This window comes from Herpailurus yagouaroundi, unplaced genomic scaffold (assembly GCF_014898765.1).
Source record: "Herpailurus yagouaroundi ecotype Mexico unplaced genomic scaffold, PumYag 160, whole genome shotgun sequence".
Taxonomy (NCBI): domain Eukaryota; kingdom Metazoa; phylum Chordata; class Mammalia; order Carnivora; family Felidae; genus Herpailurus; species Herpailurus yagouaroundi.
This window is the reverse complement of record NW_024412401.1, coordinates 45,119,984-45,139,459: the sequence shown is the minus strand read 5'-3', so window position 1 is coordinate 45,139,459 and position 19,476 is coordinate 45,119,984.

The window sequence follows — 19,476 nt, the reverse complement described above, 5'->3', positions numbered from 1 at the left end:
GGGAGTTTCCTTCCTCTGGCCAGTCTGGGAGGTACCAGCAAAACCTCTATTCAGATGCATCAAAGCAACAAGCCCACAAGGGTTAGCCTCATGACATGGAGGCTTAAGCAAAATACCATGTCCTTTTCCATGGGGCAGTTCCCAGGGAAACTCTCAGAAAGATTTGGAAAACATAGCCTTCAGGGTCCCATCCCAGACTAGTTGACCAGCATCACCAGAAAGAGGCTCAGGGGATTTGAACATGCTCCTCAGATTATCTGAGGCAACAGACTCTGTACTCTGTTGTGCAACAGCATTTAGGAATGACCATTCCTTTTAGGAATGACCACTCCATGCCAGGATGTGTACAGCTGCATGCTCCAGGGGAGAGACTCTGTAAGACACAGGAAGACATAGGAAATAGAACGTGCCAGAGCTCAGCAACTTTAACTCCACCCTAATTGCCCCAACAGGCCCCTGACTGGTATTACAACGTATCAGTAGACTTGGGCACACCTATCAGCACCCTGCTTACATTTCCAGTTCCTTCTCCCACTTCCCTTCCCAAACCTACTGGCTCCATCATGATTCCTCTTCTTTATCTCTGCCCAACTTCCACTGGGGCCATTCATTTGAAGTGCAAAATGTCCAAAAACCACACTCTATTATGCCCTGAAGGAAGATGGGACTTTATAGAGACCATGGCCCATCAGAAAAGTCAAATTACATTTAATAGCCACTCTTAAAAGGAAGAAAAATTTAAAATTCATTTTGGAAAGATTTTTACAAAAAGGTGGTTGATGCTCACCCTCAAGAGTAATTAGGAAAACACAAATCAAAACCATAGCGAGATGATACTTCACATACAACAGATTGGCAAGGAAAAAAATATTTCTGGAAATTCTGAGTGTTGGCAAGTGTAGGGGACAATGATGGACATTGACAATGCCCATATGAGGATAATTTAGCTAAGTTACTTTGGAGAACAATTTGACATGTTTTCTCCATACTAAAATTGAATGTGTACGTACCAGTGAAACACTAATTTGAGCTGTGATTACAACAGAATAGTTTCACTGCCCTCAAAGTGCTCTGTATTTCACCTGTTCATCTCCCCCCTTCACCAAACAAACAAACAAAACCTGGCAACCACTGATCTTTTGAACTGTCTCTATAGTTTGCCTTTTCCAGAATGTCATATAATTATAATCATAGAGTATGCAGCCTTTTCAAACTGGCTTCTTTCCCCTAGCAATATGCATGTAAGTTTCCTCTAAGGCTCCTCTGTCTCTTTTCATGACTTGATAGTTCATTTCTTTCCATTGTTCAGTAATAGTCCATTGTATGGATGTACCACAGTTTGTTTATCCACTCAAGTATTGTCAGTTTCCATTTGGGGCAATTATTAATAAAGCTGCTGTAAACATTCATGTGTATGAAGCTTTTGTTTTAAATTGTCAAAAACTGGAAATAACTAAGCTATCCATCAGCAGACAAATGGATATAAAAATTGTGGTATATTGGGGCACTTGGGTGGTTCAGTCGGTTGAGCATCCAACTTTGGCTCAGGTCATCATCTCGCGGTTCATGAATCTGAGGCCTGCATTGGTCTCTGTGCTGACAGCTCAGAGCCTGGACCATGCTTCTGATTCTGTGTCTCCCTCTCTCTCTCTGCCCCTCCCGTGCTCACACTCAGCCTCTATCTCTCTCAAAAATAAATAAATATTTAAAAATTTTAATTGTCGTATATCCATTTATATGAAATATTCAGGATCTTATCTCACTATGATTATTAATGGGATCATTTGTTCCACTTAAATCCATACACTTAGTGTACAATGTGAGGCAGTGTTTCAAGCCCGTATATAGCAAGTAGCCTGAAATGTATTGAAACCAAGTTAGCCTTGCTTGGTAAAGCTGGAGGTGAGTCACCTAGCTATTGGCTTCTATGAATTAATACACCAAGCTCATACCTCAAATAACACAGTGACTGAATTCTTATATCCTCCCAAATTTCTTATGTTGAAACCCTATTCCCCCATGTGATGGTGTTTGGAGGTGGAGCCTTAGGAGGTGATTAGGTCACAAGGGTGAAGCCCTCTTGAATGAGATTAGTGCCCTTATAAAAGAGAGTCCAGAGAGCTCCCTTGCGCCTTCTACCACGTGGGAACACAACAAAGAGACCGCCATTTATCTATGAACCAGAAAGCCAGCCTTCACCAGACACCAAATCTTCAGGGACCTTGATCTTAGACTTCCCAGCCTCCAAAACTATAAGAAATAAATGTTTGCTGTTTAAGCCACCCAGTCCATGGGATTTTTGTTATCGCAGCCCAGATGGACTAAAACAGGTAATTATCTCTACAATCTATTCATGTACAATGTTTCTGTCAAGGCTGAAAAGCTGAGAGAGAGACCTGCCGCATGCACTTGAAAACTTCAAGACCAATGGAAACTTCCTCATGGACCAATAATGGGCTATAGACTGATATCTGAAAAGCACTGGTATGGAATACACTGGAACCTGAGAGGTAGTTCAAAATTTAAGTAGTCTAAGGTAGACATTTTATTTGGGTCCTTGAGTGTATTCAATGGATGCTACCTCAGCTCACCTGGAAGCAGATGTCTGATGGCATTCTTTTGTAAGCACAACTCCTTGTTATGTCCCTCAGCTTTATAAAGGGATAATAAAACTAATAACTATTATTTATTGAACACTTATCATGTACTAGTTATTATGTTAAATACTTTATGTGTATTATCTTACTTAATTTCCACAGAACCCAAGAAGATGGGTACTAATATCATCTCCTCTCTACATGTGAGGACCCTGACACTTGCTTATGGCCCCAGTTAGAGACTGGCTTTGTAATATCTGTCTGACTCCAAACCCAGCTGTCAGTACTACAGTGTGTTACTTGATTGCCAACTCTGAATAGGACTCATGTGTACTCAAGTAATAATAAACACCAGCCAAAACTCAGGCGACAACCAAGGGACTTGGTGTTTATATAAAAATTCTAAAGGAAAATCATTTAGAGAAGATAGTCCAAAGGACATGCAACCCATCCATACTTCCCTACAAATCTAAAATCCAACATCTTGCCAGCCCAGATCACTGGAGACCTAAACATCTAGATGGTATTATTTCTGCCTCCAAATTACTGCCTATGTAAATTTTTATGTACCAGTGTAATTGCCAAAAGCCTATTTTGAAGCTGATTGAAAGAAAGCCTATGAAATGTGTCTGTTCTTAGAATACACATGATAGTATTTCACCAAAGCAACTGGCTTATTTTTATCTTTGGCTACTGTGAACTCTGTGACTGACTGGAAAGCTTGGAACCAAATACGAGGCCCACCCCTAACAAGAGTCATTGCACTCTGTGTTTTCAGTCATCCCTGGCCCAATTTTAAGTTCCCACCCTTGTTTTTACCTTCTTCAATTGCATCTAACTTCATTTTCAGTTTATCCTGTCTTGTATTTTATATATTTTTCTAAGCTGTCTTATGCTCTTCAGAAAGACTTGGTATAAATAATAAATAACTTTAAGTCAGAAAAGGAAATCTACTAAGACATAGAAACAATAGTTTTCTCTGGGTAGTGAAAGTATAGATTTTTAAACTTTGTTTCTTCATAAAAGGTCCCAATTCTGATCATAAGCATTATTTCATATATATATATATATATATATATATATATATATATATATATATATATATATATATACAAAAAAAAAAAAAAAAAAAAATGTAAGATTCTATTTATTTTTAGTTTTTTGTTTTTGATATTGGTAAAAGTGTAGTCCATTTATGGAGGTTGAAGATGAAGATGGAGACATTTGAGAGGAAAAGAATGAAGATAGTTAACTTTTTGTGTCAACTTGGCTGAGCCCTGATAACCAGATATTTAGTCAAACTTTGTTATGAATGTTTCTGTGAAGATATTTTTTGATGAGATTAACATACTTTATTTATTTATTTATTTATTTATTTATTTATTTATTTTTAATGTTTATTTATTCTTGAGAGACATAGCATGATCAGGGGAGGGGCAGAGAGAGAGGGAGATGCAGAATCTGAAGCAGGCTCCAAGCTCCTAGCTGTCAGCACAGAGCCTGACAAAAGGCTCAAAGTCTTGAGCCACAAGATCATATCCTGAAGTCAGACACTTAACTGACTGAACCACCCAGGTGCCCCTGGATGAGATTAACATTTAAATCAGTGGATTTGGGCAAGAGGGGCAAGATGGTGGAGCAGTATGAAAGGTTTCTTCTTCTATCATCCCTGAAATGCAGCTAGATCAGCACCAAACCATTTTGCACACCTAGAAAATTGATCTGAAGATTAACACAACAATCTGCATAAATTGAGCCAAAGAACTCAGGAAGTTTGTGGCATGGAGAGGTGAACTGGGGGAGAGAGAAGCCGCGGAGGTTAGAGAGCTGTTTTTCCTTGCAGAGAAAGGATGGAGACAGGGGGGAAGTATATGAAAAGCACTCCCTCCAAAAGCAGCTGGAGAGAAAGTGAGAGTGGAAACACCCATAAGGGACTGAACAAGAAACAAAGGAGAAGGTTGCAATACCACTAGGACTCTATAAACAGGGGGCCACAGAGGTGGAAACTCCATAGCTTGATATCTGGCAGAGCTCTGGTGGGAAGGTCAAATCCCTAGGAACAGAGAGGTCCAAGGGGTCCTTGGGCCATATGGGAAGAGGCAATTCCCCTACTGAGAGGACATTTGGTAGAGGTCATGTGGCTTCCCCACAGGCAAAGGTCCCAGGGAACCACGGAGAACAGCCACATTTGTTGGTGTTGGAACAAGGATGTTAGGAGGCAGTGAAGCATGGTGCCAGATGAGTGCTGTGATTTGCTGTAGTCCCTGAAATGCTGCTGTTGCACAATCACGCAAACTTTTTCGGGGGGGGGGGGGCAACCAGCCACAGGCTCTGGGCCTCTGCAGCAGCATGGTAGCCATTCCTGGGGGCAGGCCAGCACCCAGACATTCCTTAGAAGGCCCTCCCCCAAAGGGTCAGAGAAGGTCCAAGCTGCAGGGCCCTCAGAAGTGAGGGGTTTGGAAACACAGCCCCATCTGAGATAAAATTCAGGAGGGAGGTGCTGCCTAACAGGCTGATAGCTTGGTTGCAGGCACTACAGAGGCAGGGAGTGGATGGAAGCCAGAGACAAAGGAGAGTGCTTGATTGCCAGTAGGTGAGAGCACAGAGTTCTGATGCTAGAGACTGGAAGCTGGGTGACACCATTTTCACCTCCTCCAGACATGCACCTACCCCTGCATATGCTCCACAACAATCCACCCCACTAAGCAGCACCATCTAGTGGAGAACAAAGCTGTTACACCAAGCCCCATCCAACTGCACCAACCAAGCTCTAGAGGACCACCAGAAGTCTCTCTGCCTGCTTAGTTTATGGACTATAAACTTCTTCATAGTTTGACTTCTAGGGGAAACTAGACATAATTTCATTCGCATTTCATTCTGTGTTGGTCCATATATTCAATTTTTTTTCTTTTTATTTTCTTATTCTTGAGTACAGAAAGAGAAAAAAATATTTTTATTTTCCTTTTTTAAAATATAATTTATTGTCAAATTGGCTAACATAGTGTGTACAGTGTGCTCTTGGTTTGGGGGTAGATTCCCGTGATTCATTGCTTACATACAACACCCAGTACTCATCCCAACAAGTTCCCTCCTCAATGCCCATCACCCATTTTTCCCTTTCCCCCATCCCCTCATCCACCCTCAGTTTTTTCTCTGTATTCAAGAGTCGCTTATGGTTTGCTTCCTTCCCTCTATGCTTGTAACTATTTTTTCCCCTTCCCTTCTCCCATGGTCTTTTGTTAAGTTCCTCAAGTTCTACATATGAGTGAAAACATATGATCTGTCTTTCTCTGACTGACTTATTTCACTTAGCATAATACCCTCCAGTTCCATCCATGTTGCTGCAAATAGCATGATTTCATACTTTCTCATTGCCAAGTAGTATTCTATTGCCAAGTAGTAGTAGTTTCTCATTGCCAAGTAGTATATAAACCACATCTTCTTTACCCATTCATCAGTTGATGGACATTTGGGCTCTTTCCATACTTTAGCTATTGTTGATAGTGCTGCTATAAACATGGGGGTGTATGTGTCCCTTCGAAACAGCACACCTGTATCCCTTGGATAAATGCCTAGTAGTGCAATTGCTGTGTCATAGGGTAGTTCTATTTTTAGTTTTTTGAGGAACCTCCATACTATTTTCCAGAGTGGTTGCACCAGCTTGCATTCCCACTGTTTTTATTTTTTTATTTTGATAGCATTGATTTCTGTTCTAATCTTTATTCTTTCCCATTTTCTGCTGGTTTTAGGTTTTATTTGCTGTTCTTTTTCCAGATTTTTAAGGTGTAATGTTAGGTTGTGTATCTGAGACATTTATTCCTTCTTTAGAAAGGCCTGGGTTGCTATATACTTCCCTCTTATGACTGCCTTTGCTGCGTCCCAGAGATTTTGGGCTGTGGTGTCATCATTGTCAATGGCTTACATGTAGTTTTTAATTTCCCCTTTAACTTCTTGGTTGGCCCATTCATTCCTTAGTATGTTTTTTAGTCTCCAAGTATTTGTTGTCTTTCCAAATTTTTTCTTGTGGTTGATTTCAAGTTTCATAGTGTTGTGGTATGAAAATATGCACGGTATGATCTTGATCTTTTTGTACTTGTTGAGGGCTGATTTGTGACCAGTATGTGATCTATTCTGGAGAATGTTCCATGTGCACTCAAGAAGAATGTGTATTCTGCTGCTTTAGGATGAATGTTCTGAATATATCTGTTAAGTCCATGTGGTCCAGTGTATCATTCACAGCCACTATTTCCTTGTTGATTTTCTGCTTAGATGATCTGTCCATTGTTGTAAGTGGATGTTGAAATCACTTACAATGAGTTTCTTATGTTTGGGATTAATTGATTTACATATGTGGGCGTTCCACATTGGGTGCATAAATGTTTACAATTGTTAGGTCTTCTTGGTGGATAGAGCACTTAATTATGATATAACGTCCTTCTTCATCTCTTGTTACAGTCTTTATTTTAAAATCTAGATTGTCTGATATAAGTATGGCTACTCTGGCTTTCTTTTGGCGACCATTAGCATGATAGATGGTTCTCCATCTCCTTACTTCCAGTCTGAAGGTCTTTATCTAAAATGGGTCTCTTGTAGGGGTGCCTGGGTGGTTCAGTTGGTTGAGCATATCACTTCAGCTCAGGTCATGATCTCATAGTCTGTGGGTTCAAGCCCCACATCGGGCTCGCTCTGTGCTCACAGCGCAGAGACTAGAGTCTGCTTCAGATTCTGTGTCTCCCTCTCCCTCTCTGCCCCTCCCCTGCTCACCTGTCTCTCTCTCTCTCAAAAATAAATAAACATTTAAAAAATAAAAATAAATAAAATGGGTCTCTTGTAACAGCATACAGATGGATCTTATTTTATTATCTATTCTGTTACCCTATGTCTTTTGACTGGAGCATTTAGTCCATTGACATTTAGAGTGAGTACTGAAAGATATGAATTTATTGCCATTGTGTTGCCGGTAGAGTTGGAGTTTCTGGTGGTGTTCTCTGGTCCCTTCTAGTCCTTGTTGCTTTTGGCCTTTTTTGTTCTGTTTCATCTTTTCTCCCCTCAAAGAGTCCCCCTTAAAATTTCTTGCAGGGCTGGTTTAGTGGTCATAAACTCCATTAGTGTTTGTTTATCTGGAGGAAGTTTTTACCTCTCCTTCTATTTAGAATGACAGCCTTGCTGGATAACGAATTCTTGGCTGCATATATTTCAGATTCAGCACATTGAATATATCCTGCCACTCCTTTCTGGCCTGCCAAGTTTCTGTGGATAGGTCTGCTGTGAACCTGATCTGTCTTCCCTTGTAGGTTAAGGGCATTTTTCCCCTTTCTGCTTTCATAATTCTTTCCTTGTCAGTGTATTTTGTGAATTAGACTATGATATGCCTTGTTGATAGTCAGTTTTTGTTGAATATAATGGGATTTCTCTGAGCTTCCTGCATTTTGATGTCTGTGTCTTTCCCCAGGTTAGGAAAGTTTTCTTCTATGATTTGCTCACATAAACCTTCTACCTCTTTTACCTCTCTTCATCTTCTGGGACCCCTATGATTTGGATGTTATTCCTTTTTAATGAGTCACTGAGTTTTCTAATTCTTACATCGTGCTCTTTTGCCTTAGTTTCCCTCTTTTTTTTCCTGCTTCATTATTCCCCACAAGTTTGTCTTCTATATCGCTGATTCACTGCTCTGCTTCATCCATCTCTGCTGCCATGGCATCCATTCAAGATTCCATCTCAGTTATAGCATTTTTAATTTCATCCTGACTAGATTTTACTTCTTTTCTCTCCTCAGGGATTCTATGGTTTTTTTCAACCCCTGCCAACATTCTTATTATGGTTCTAAATTCTGGCTCAGATATCTTGCTTATAACTGTGTTGATTAAGTCCCTGGCTGTCATTTCTTCTTCTTCTTTCTTTTGGGGTGAATTCCTTCATTTTGTCACTTTGGAGGAAGAAAAAGAATTAATAACATAATTAAAAATTAAAAATTAAAAACAACACAAAAATCAAATAAAAAATGATAGATCCTAGATGCGTTTTTGTCTGGTTGTTGGAAGAAGCTTGATAGAATAGAGAAAAAAGGGAAACAAAAGAAAAGGAAAAAAATGGAAAAAAAACTAGGAAAACGTTTGAGAATTTAAAAAAATGAACACAATAGAATAAAATGAAATGAAGAAAGTAAAATAGAATAAAAAATTTACCAAAAAATAAAAAATATAGTAGAAAAAAATTAAAGAAAAATCTTTTTATAAAAATGGAAAATAAACATTGAAGTAGCCAAATTATGGAAAGAGCTAACTAATTGGGATGTAAATTTAAAAATAAATAAATAAATAAATAATAAAAATAAATCAGTGGACTTTGAGTAGATTATCCTCCATAATGTGGGTGGGCCTCATCCAATCAGTTGAATATTTATTAAATATTTATTAAACAAATACTGACCTCCCCCAAGCAAGAAGAGTTCCTGTCAGCAGATTGCCTTTGGACTTGAACTACAACACTTCCCTCAGTCTTCAGCCTTAGCCAATTCCTTTAAACAAACAAATAAATAGCTCTCTTTCTCATACAGATGGCAAATAACCACATGAAAAATGTTCAACATCATCTGTCATTAGAGAAATGCAAATTAAAACTACAATGAGATATCACTACACATCCATTAAAATGACTAAAATTTAAAAGGCTAACAATACCAAGTCTTGATGAGGGCATCATCTGGAAATCTTATCCATTGCAAAATGGAATAGTCACTTTCTATTTTGGCAGTTACTTAAAATGGTTTCAAAGTTTCTTAAAATGTTTAACATACACCTACTACACAGCCCTGTAATCCCATTCCTAGGTATTTACCCAAGAGAACTGAAAACATATGTTTACACAAGGAATTATAGCCTTATTCACAGTAGCCAAAAACTGGAGACAGTCTAGCAACTGATGAATGGATAAGCAAGTGGTACATCCATACATGGAATATTACTCAGCAATACAAAGGAATGGCCTACTTCTATGTGCAACAACTTGGATGAACTCAAAGCAGTATACAAAGTGAAAAAAGCTAAACAAAGAGGCTGCACATTGCGTGGTTTTGTTCATCTGATATTCAGGAAAAGGAAACAAAATTCAGATCAGTATTTGTATAGAACCAGGAGTGGGAGAAGGGTAATGACTACAAAAGAGCAGGAGAGAAATTTACAGGGTGATGGAAATGTTCTATATCTTGATTGTGATTATGACATAACTAGCATACATTTATCAAAACTCATCCAACAGAATATTTAACATGGATAAATTTTATTATACATAAAATGCATAAATGTATAAATACATGTATGTACCATAAAACCTGACTCAAAAAAAAAATTTTTGTAGAAAATAAAGGTAGGTCTATTTTAGACCTTGGGCTAAGGGGATATTTCTTAAATAGGATCAAAAGGCATTGGCAACAAAATATTGATAAAAATGGCCAGCATTAAAGCCAAAATCTTTGCAATGATCTACAAGGTCCTATATGAACTAACTGGTCCTGTGACCTCTCTCTGGCCTCATTCAGTCCAATCCACTTGCCCTTTTATTATTCTTCAAACACGTCAGACACACTTTTGCCTCAGGGCACTCACCAATCCTATCTTACAATTGTACACTTCCTTCAATGCAAAGGAAATTGCAAGGGATGACTGTGGCTTTGCAAGGCCCGTCCTCCATCCTAATCTCAATTTCAAATGTAACTCCAGACCAGATTTAGGAAGGCCCTAGGCCCTCCTAGGTCTGGTCTAGAGTTACATTTCTCAGATGGGGCTGAGAAAGCCTCTGTTCCTGCAACTTTTGAGTCAGTAATAGCCAAAGTCCATGTTTCCAGTAAAAGGACTGATCCACTGAGAGACCATGCTTAATTCCTAATCATCTCAGAAGCCAAACTTTTAACCACAGATGTCAAACCATGAAGAACTTCTGAGTGGCTAATTACTGCCAATGCAGGATAGCCAGAAGATTCTCAAATGGAGTTTCTCTGAGGCCTAATTAGCAAGGTTATAGAATAAAACAGGCCCCACAGAGGCAGCTCCAAGAGCACTGAAACTTTTCTGATATTTCACACCCAAAGCTTCATGGCCTCCCCAAGTGGTTACAGTCACTAATGTCATCATCAAAACATGGTCCCAGCCTGGGTCCTGCCTGACTCCCCAGCCTCATTTCTCTTCATGACGTATCATTGTCCCATTACCAAGATAATTAGGTTTCATCTCTTATGCCACCACTATTTAATTAAGAATAGAGGCCTGGAGGGGCGCCTGGGTGGCGCAGTCGGTTAAGCGTCCGACTTCAGCCAGGTCACGATCTCGCGGTCCGTGAGTTCGAGCCCCGCGTCAGGCTCTGGGCTGATGGCTCAGAGCCTGGAGCCTGTTTCCAATTCTGTGTCTCCCTCTCTCTCTGCCCCTCCCCCGTTCATGCTCTGTCTCTCTCTGTCCCAAAAATAAATAAACGTTGAAAAAAAAATTAAAAAAAAAAAAAGAATAGAGGCCTGGAGTGCTAATTTGAGAATGATTCAAGGCCTCTGCTCAATCCCAATGAGAAACAAGGCTATGTGATAGATTGGCAATGTCTGCCATGGATATGGAATAGGAAGACTGTAGCATGAACACTGTGTCTTCACCTTGCAGGCCCTATACCAAACTCTGACGAACCATGCTGCACTCCCCAAACAATGCTTTTTCACACCTCCATGTTTTTGTGATTGTAATATCTTTACCTCTATTCTCCACTTAGTTAATGCCATCCTTCAAGACCTAATTTCTCTCTGATAGCTTTCCCTAAGCACTCTTCAGGTTAATAATTCTCTCTGCTGTGTTTTCAACATCAGCTTATTGTTGCAATTATTGCACTGATGTGGGTAATTGGGGCTATGCAGAGAGTTATTGGTGGGTGGGCTGAGAAGACTGGCCACAAAGGAAAGTGGTAGTGACTCTCTGGTGGGAAGAGGAAAACAAAAATAGTAGAGATATTTGGGGGGGCGAGGAACACAAAAAACAGAACCTATAAGAATAGCCAAAACAAACAATTGAGATACCCTCCCAGTTATAGATACCAGTGAGGAGTTAGCTGCATGACAACCCAGGATGTTGAGAGCAGGGTGAGTAATCAGGAAAGAGAAGAGCATAACCATATGCTTCAGAAGTCTCACACCAAAGGGAGAGGAAAATGATCCCAGATGGAAACAGAAAATGCAGGGAGAAATGAAATGTGGTGGAAAGGGAAAAAATAGGGGTACATCTAAGTGAATTTCACCTATCTAAATCAATAGGAAGGATGTATTCCTATTATTAACATTATGTATGTGTGTGTATATATATATACATATAATAACATTAGAAATATTATGAAGGAATATTATGACAACTTTATGCTGATAAATTCAACAACCTATGGACAAATTCCTTGAGAGACACAAATGATGAAAAAAATTCAAAAAAATAACTCTTTTAAAAATGAAATTAATAATATAAAACCTCCCCCAAAGCAAAGCCTCCAAACCCAGATGGCTTTATTGATAAATTCTATCAAAAATTTAAGGAATAAATAATACCAACCTTATGAAAACTCTTTCAGAAAATAGAAGTGTGACCACTTCCCGATCTACGAGACCAGCGTTAATTACCCTGAATCAAAAACCAAAGATATTAAAAAGAAGAGAAATCTGCAGACTGATATTGCTCATGAACATAAATATAAAAATCCATTTTAAATATTATCAAATTGAATCCAGTACTATATAAAAAGGATAAGACTTCATGACCAAAAGAGGCTTACCCCAGGAATGCAAAGTCATTTAAAAAATCAATCAATGTAAATCACCATATCAACAGAGTAAAAATGAAAAAAAAAAAAGATAATCTCAATAGATACATAAATAATATTGACAAAAAAATCAACAATAAAAAAGAATTCTGAGTAAACTCAGATTAAAAGGGAAATTTCTCTGATGAAGTTCATTCCACAAAAATACTTATTGCTAACATCTACGGTTAAAAAAAAAAATGCAATCACTCCAAGATGGGGACAAGAGAAGGATGTCATCTTTCACTGATCCTATTAAATTTTGTACTACAGGTCCTAGGCATACAGCATGGCAAGAAAAAGAAGTAAAAGGCAAATATATTGAAAAGGAAGAAGCAAAATTGTTTTTATTCAAAAAACACTATTAATTACATAGAAAGTCCTAAGGAATCTAGAAAAAAAAATCTACTAAACAAATATGTGAATTTAACTAGATTACAGAATCCAAAAATCAATCATCAGTTGTATTTCTGTATATGTACTAGCAAAAAAAAAAAAAAAATCAAGCCTTGCTTGTTCATTCTGAATAAATTTCATTCATTCTTAATAGTAAATGATGGGCAAAAATTCTTAATTTTAATGCAGCCCAGTTCACCAATCTTTGTCTTGTGGTTAATGCTTTTGATATTCTGTTTAAGATAGCTTTCCTTATTCAGAGATATATTGATTGCCTTTCCTGTTTAGATCTGCAACCTACCTGGATTTTTGTTTGCATATGGTGTGAGGTAGAGGGAAATTCTTATTTTTTACATATGAATATACAATTGTATATTAGACCCAGTATCATTTATTTAAAATATTGTCATATTACCACTATTCTGTAGATCTACCTTTGTCATGAATAAAATATATATCCCTGGGGGGAAAATCCAAGTCAAATCAATTTTAAAAACAATTCCATTGACAATACCAAAAACTTGAAATACTTCTGGATGGATTTAACAAAATCATGCAAGACCTGTACACTGAATACTACATAAAACAATGCTGAGAGAAATTAAAGAAGATCTAAATAAATGAAGAGATACATCATGCTCCTGAATTGAAGTTCAATATTAAGATTTCTTCTCCATTTGATTTCTAGATTCAACATAGTCCCTATCAAAAATCACAGCAAGTGTTTTTACAGAAATTGACAAGATGATTCCAAGATTTGTATGGAAATATTAAGAACCTAGAAAAGCAAAAATACTTTTAGAAATAAAAACAAAGTTGGAATACTTGCGTTAAAAAATTTTAAGGCTTACTAAAAAGCTATGTACCATAAAGCTACATGCTGGTGTGATGGGGTCATAAGGATAAACAAATCAGTGAAACATAACAGAGTCCAGAAATAGAGCCACACATATGCAGTCACTTAATTCTTTACAAAGGTGCAAGTGAAATTCAATAGGAGAAATAGTCTATCCAACAAATAATGCTAATGCAACTAAATGTCTAAATGTATTATGTAAACCTTGACCCTATTTCACATGATTCACAAAAATTAAGTTAAAATGGATTTTAGATCTAAAATGTATAAAGCTTCTAGCAAAAACATATATTTGCAGTAAGCAAAATTTCTTGGATAAGAAAAAAATAAAAACATTAATCATGAAGAAAAAATGGTAAGCTGGATTTTATCAGAATGTTTTAAATTATGTTCTCCAAAATTATATTAAGAAAATGAAAGGGCAAGCCACAGAATAGGGGGAAATATTTTCAATACCTGTACCTTACAATGGTAATAAGAAGACAAGCAACCCAGTTAAAAGTGGGCAAAAGGTCTGAACAGGCACATCATAAAAGCAAATATGCAAGAGGTGCCTGGGTAGCTCAGCCAGTTAAACATCTGATTCCTGGTTTCAGCTCAGGTCATGATCTCATGATTCAGTTCATGGGATGGAGCCCTATGACAGGCTCTGTGCTGACAGGATTCTCTCTGCCGCTCCCCTATTCACTCCACTCTCTCTCTCTCTTTTTCTCAAAATAAATAAATAAAACCTTAAAAAAAAGAAGATATGGAAGTTACCAGCCATCCTCAACATCATTAGTAGTCAGGGAAATGAAAATTAAAAGTACAGTGAGATACCACTTAATATCCACCAGACAAGTGTCTAAAATTTTAAAAACTTATAAGAGCCAAGTGTGCCAAAGATGCACAAATAGAACCCTCATACATTGCTGATGGTAACACAAGACAGTACAATTACTTCAAAAAACTATTTAGCAGTTTCTTATAAAGTTAAATATACATTCACCAAAATGATCCAGAAATTCTACTCCAAATACTTATCCAAGAGAAACAAAAACATACATCTACAAATGTGTTGTATCAAAGATGTATATTTACAAATGACTTGTATCAAAGATTTATATCTACAAATGACTTGTATCAAATGTTTCTAGTGGTTGTATTCATAATAGCCAAAACTAGAAACAATCCGAATGTCCATCAACAAGTAAAAGGATAAACAAATTGCTGTATATTTACACAATGGAATGCTATCCAGGATCAACAAAGAACAAACTACTGATAAACACAGAAACGTGAGTAATCTTACAAGACATTCCATTGAGCAAAGGAAGCAAGAAACAAGGGTACATATATATGATGTGATTCATATCAAGTTCAAGAATAGACTAATGTATAGTGCTAGAAATCATAATAAAATTACCTCAAGGTGGGGTGCCTGGTGGCTCAGTTGATTAAGCATCTGTTTCTGCTCAGGCCATGATCTCATGGTTCGTGAGTTTGAGCCCTGCATCCAGCCCTGAGTTGAGCCCCACATCAGGTTCTGTGCTGTCAGCTCAGAGCCAGAAGCCTGCTTTGGATTCTGATTGTGTCTCCCTCTCTCTCTGCCCCTTCCCCACTCATACTCTCTCTCTCTCTCTCTCTCAAAAATAAATAAACATTAAAAAAAATTTACCTCAAGGTTAAAAAAAAAAGTTTGAGCTGTACACTTAAGATTTGTGCATTTAAATAAATGTAAAATATACTTCAATTTTGTACTGTAAAATAATTTTTAAATCACTACACTGCTATAATAAGTCTTGATGATTTATGTGTGCCTGTTCTTCCACTAGCAAAATTATGTCCACAGGTACCCCTATAATTTGTTAATTTTCACTTTCCAAAGTCCATTCAATGGTGAGATTCCCTACCTTCTCCCTCATTTGACAGAAATTAGAAGTGCCCAGACCAACAAATGTGTAAGATACAGCTGCCATTTTGAATGTCAGTTACCAGTTCAGCTAAAACAAGATATGTAAAAATATTTCATTGGAGACACTTACTTGGGGAAAACTTATGTTTATATTTTTCCAAATCAGCAGAGTACTCACCTCTGATTTTTGTCGGGCTACATGATAAAGATGTTCCGTTTCAGACCATGAGAAGCATAGTATCCAACAATGATGATACAGGGTTACAGAGGGATTCACAGAGCTATGTTCTTCAACAAACCTGTGGGAAAGTGCCTGATAGTCACTGAGCTTTACTAGGGCTTAGAGCATTATTTAAGATGCAGAAGGAAGAATATATTGTCCAAAATGTTAAAGTAAACTGATAAAATTAAAATTATAAATGTTTACTTAAATGTTTACAAAATGTGGTGTGTTAACTAGTCAAGTAAAACCCACCTCAACATATATGTAAATTATATTAGATGTGGTATGTGAATGCACTTTAATATGTTTAGTATGATGTAGGATAAATTATCCAAAATAGATTTAACTTAACAGCACAAAAAAAAAAGTCTTTTGTGCCCAAAAAGAAGACTGATTGCTTTCATTTCTAGAACCATAAGGGAAGTCAGTCTATTTGGTTCTGGGAACCAGGAGCCCAAGTTTTGAAGACAGACCCCTCAATGACCAATGGTTATGAACCTGACATCTGGCACTTGTTAGAACCCCTTCGCGAGATACCCTCAGACTCGTACTCTTCTGTCCTCAATGCCATCTCAAGATTCGTGAGGGCAACTGATGGTGACTTGGGTCACATTGTCTGGGATAAAAGCAGCTGCCCGCCAGCTACTTCCCACAACCCAGCATCCCGGATCCTGGAAAATTCCTAAAGCCTAAGTCATTTAGATGTGTGCTAACCACATTTTTTTGTTACCTCTGACATTCAGAATGGAAAGAATATGGGCTTATGGAGTCACCCAGACCTAAGCTTTGTTCGTCATAGGAAAAGCTTGGAAGTCTCAGTCATCAATTATCGGGTTGGATGCAGCCCTTGGCTGGGGGTTCTGGTCCAGATTCTGCCATTTACAGGCTCCTCCCTAGGCCCCAGTCTCCTCACCCAGTAATCTCCTCCCTAAGCCCCAGTCATCTCACCCAGAAATGCAAAGGAGAACCCCAGTTTCCAGAGCTGCTTTCATGATAATTAATAAAATCTGTGCAACGGGATTAGCACCGTGGGTGGCATGTAGCAAGTGCTTAAAACACTGTCAGAGAGACAGCAGATTAACGGTGGTCAGGTGGGGGGGGGGGGGAGTAGGGAACGGGCAGGAACAGCTTAATGGGTGCAGGGTTTCCTTCTGGGATTATGAAAATGTCCTGTAACTAGATATCAGTGATGGTTGTACAACATTGCGAATGCACTAAATGCTTCTCAAAAGTACACTGTAAAATGTCTAAAGTGGCCAACCTTTGTCACATGTCTTTTACCACAATAAAAAAAAAAAAAGAAAACTGCCAGATCCCCTTCCCCACACCATAGGGTAAGTGAGGAGGAGGAAGAAACTAAGATCTGTGTTAAGTCCCTCCTGTGGAGGCAAGAACTGAGAACAAGACAAGAGCAGGCACTTGAGTATCCTGTAGTGGGAAAGGACAGCGCTCAGGGTTGGAGCTTCACAACTGTAGCTTTAAGGGGCAGTTGGGGGGGGCATGGTCAGCAGCGATGGGGAGATAAATGGGCACAGCTTCTCAGACTTCAGGGAGCCAGTTTTCAGTGATCATCATCGTGCTGTGCAGAGTACAAGTCATAGATCTGAAGAGATAGCAAGCCTGGAAAAAGTGAATCATGGGGAAATGAAAGAAAATGTCACTCATCTAAAGAGGAAAAGAGTGACCAAGAGCCTGCACGGTGTGGTGCAGAGGTCTCCGTCTCAAGGTTATTAACAGAGTCATCTGGAAGTGTGTTAACATCACCGGCGCCCACCACATCACTGCACCCTACACCTCTATTCCCCCATCTCTTTTGTGATTCTGGTTCTGGAGGACTTGGTGGGTCACATGGTAGAAATAGGGCCACCCATCAGAATTTCATTGCTGCCTCCCACTGCTTCACAGCTGTATGACTCTGGATAAGTCACCTTATTTCTCTGCATCTCAATGTCCTCCTCTGTGAAACAGGAAAACCTACTCAGGAGGCTAAGCGTTCATGAAATAGGCAGGTAAAGTACATGTCGCAGAGCAGGCTCTTAATATATATTTCCTTTCCCTTTATCTAACGGTGCATATCACACTTATGAATCCATTTTCTCTTTCCATCAAGCTGTAAAGCAGAAGACACAGCAGGGGATTTTGAAAAGAGAACAGGAACCATTTTCCATAGTAAATGTGATAAAAGATGACACTTTAAGTAGGTCCTTTGTTACAAGTCAGAATTTGCCACCGATGCAGCTTCACTCATAATTGGCAAAAAAAAATGGAAACAACCCAAATGTCCATCAACAGGAGACTAGATAAATCCTTTGTGGTATACATTACTTAGAAGCAATAAAAAAAAATATTGAACGGCTTATATACATAGCAACATGGATGTCAACAGACATGTTGAGCAAAATACACACACAAAAATACACACTGTATGACTCGATTCAAGTGAAATTAATAAGCAGATGAAATTAATCAGTGGGATGGAAGGCAGAATAGTCACATTTTATAGATTTTTGACTAGGAAGGGGCACAAAAGAGCTTATAATGCTAGAACTGTTCTGTATCTTGAATTTTTGGTGGTTGCTTGAGTTTATGTAAAAACTCACTGAGGTAGGCACTAAGATTAGCACTCTGTTGTATGTATGTTATATGGGGAGGCAGGGGGAAACCCGCTGCAGAAGTCTGCAAGAATGTACCTCCACACGGTCCTAAAACCCAAAATACCAAGCCTGAATTTGTGCCAGTGGTTCAAAAGTCCTTTTGACCAAAAGTATAAAGATTGAGAGAAAAAAAAATTTTTTTTACCTAGCCTGGGAGGAAACCAATTTTATTTTATTTTATTTCAACGTTTTTTATTTATTTTTGGGACAGAGAGAGACAGAGCATGAACGGGGGAGGGGCAGAGAGAGAGGGAGACACAGGCTCCGAGCCATCAGCCCAGAGCCTGACGCGGGGCTCGAACTCACGGACCGCGAGATCGTGACCTGGCTGAAGTCGGATGCCTAACCGACTGTGCCACCCAGGCGCCCCAGCCAATTTTAAATAAGTGAAACAAAAATAACAGCTAAGATCAAGATTGTGAGGAAAGCGTTTTATTGTAGTTCCCGTAAGAGTGCTCTATAAAAGCATCATTGAAGTTTTAATATTCTTTACTGTCATTCACACAAAACTTTTAGTTTAAAGTCCATTTTTATAGGAAAAGCATTATTAAGCAGGAAAGTGGGTGGTGGGCATATCTGACATTTTTGACACCTTTTACTCAAGTGGTATTAGAACAAGTGGACTGCGTGTATTCTTTGCACCTAGGTGCACCAGGTGTCTTTGCACCTCTACTGTTCGGTACTTCTGGAATTTCGCTTCTTGCGTGCTTTGCTTGCAATTACATTGAGCTGCTGCCAGGTCGACAGTGGTGCCACTGTGTTTTTCTTTGTAGTGTTCTAGGGCTAGGGTCCACAGAGGCAAAACAGACCTAAGAATACTCAGATCCACTGAGGTAGAACTTCCATGTCCCCCATGGAACACCCTTCCTATATTTCCCATATTATATGTCCCTCCTCCCCAAAGTGCAAGCCAGAAAACTCACCTTCCCACCCTTTCTTGGAGCTGGAGTGCAGGCATGGGTGCTAGGCCCCACTAATCAGACACGAAACACAAATGACTTTAATTCTAAGCAGAGGAAAGTGGGGAAGCAGGCACCATG